At 49.7% G+C, this 1,579-nt stretch overlaps 1 pseudogene; it reads right to left on the minus strand.

Annotated features, from left to right (window-relative positions):
- Positions 1-366: 366 nt before the first annotated feature.
- LOC137378542 (U2 spliceosomal RNA) lies at positions 367-475 on the minus strand (annotated as a pseudogene).
- Positions 476-1,579: the final 1,104 nt, after the last annotated feature.

A 1,579-nucleotide genomic window follows, 5' to 3' on the forward strand; every position in this document is an offset into this window, starting at 1 on the left:
ACCACCGGAACATGGGGGTTGTAGAGGTGAATCGTCACCACCCGGTCCCGTTGTGACGGAAGCGTGAAGAGCGGCTCCGCTGTGAGGATCGACAGTGGCGCCCGGTCCCCTTTCTCCTTGAACGCCTTCAGGAACTTGATGCATCCCGCCATGTTCCGGAACGTCACGTCGAAGTATCCACTGCTGGGGAAATCCTGCAGGCAGAAGACGTCCGTCGCTTGAAATCCGCAGCAATCGAAGAGAATTTTCTTGATGAAGAAGGTGCGATCGACCGGTGCATCTCCTTCCTTGTCCTTCACGACCACCCGAACGGTGTTGCGCACTCCCTGGGCCGAAGCTCGAAAATTGGTTATAGCCATTTTACTCAAAGCTTCCCCAGGATCAAAAGGCAATGATCATGGTCTCTTCTCAATCAAATAAGCACTGATAAGAACAGATACTACACTTGATCTTAGCCAAAAGGCCGAGAAGATCGTTCCAGCAGTGGCCCACCACACAGCCCAACGCCGGGAGTGCCGGGCCTGATCTTCCCGCCGGCGGCGAGGCTCCATGGCAGCCCCTACACCGCTGGGTGATGGTATCCAGCTTAACATATTTAAATGAATCAAATGAATACATTTAAATAAAATCAATGGCGATCTTACCTTTGAGCCGCAATCTTCTGAGTGGTGGCTGACACTCGCAGCTTCACTTTCCTGTCCAGGGAAAGCTGGTGCCACCATGTTAGGGAGGGGGGATCTTATAATTTTTAGTGCAGTGGGGGGTGGTGGGGGGAGGCGGGGAAGAAGGGGGGTGGAATGCAGTCAAATGTAAATTACTAGTGTAGGGGATGGTGAGAAGGGATGATCTCTATACTTTGATCAGTTTGTGGTGGGGGGGAAGGTCAAGTGTTGCAGGTAAGTGTTTTGAGTGGGGAGGGCAAATATCACATTTAATTGTTATTGGGGGGGGGCGTGATAGGTTTCAATGCGGAACTTTGGTGGGGGGCTATTCCTTTAAAAGTTTAAATAAGCTGGCAGGGCTGGCTGCCCTTTAAAAATGGCACAGCGCCTCGCACAGGCAGCTGACGCCATTGCCAGCGTTGCAGAGCCCACTGCCCTCACGTGATTGGGGGAGGATGGCCTGACCATCTCCTGTCTCCAGACTGAAATTTCAACCAACAGAGAAATCTACAAACAGCGCAAGCCTGCAACTTTAAAGAAGAAATTGACCTCTGAGAAAATTCAACTGGTTTACAGTGAACCCCGAAAACCTACTGCACTTCAAACTACTTACAACTTTTCCTCTTTATCTGTCTCTTCGTGTGTGTGTGTGTGTGTGTGTGTGCGCACAAGTGTGTGTGCGCGAGTGACTATGTGTGTGGGTGCAGTTGCGACAATTTCGGGATAATGAATGTTGCTCAATAAATAATTAATCTTTTGTTTTAAACCGACAAGAAAAACTGCTGCTGAGTGTTTATTTGACAAATAAAACACCAAGGGGTTAAACCCTAATAACAAAAAAACACTTGCTGTGGTCAGGTGGGAGTTGAACAGTGGGGACTGCCCACACCCGTCACCATGTGGCCGTAACAATGTGG

The sequence above is a fragment of the Heterodontus francisci genome, chromosome 16 (assembly GCF_036365525.1).
Source record: "Heterodontus francisci isolate sHetFra1 chromosome 16, sHetFra1.hap1, whole genome shotgun sequence".
NCBI lineage: Eukaryota > Metazoa > Chordata > Chondrichthyes > Heterodontiformes > Heterodontidae > Heterodontus > Heterodontus francisci.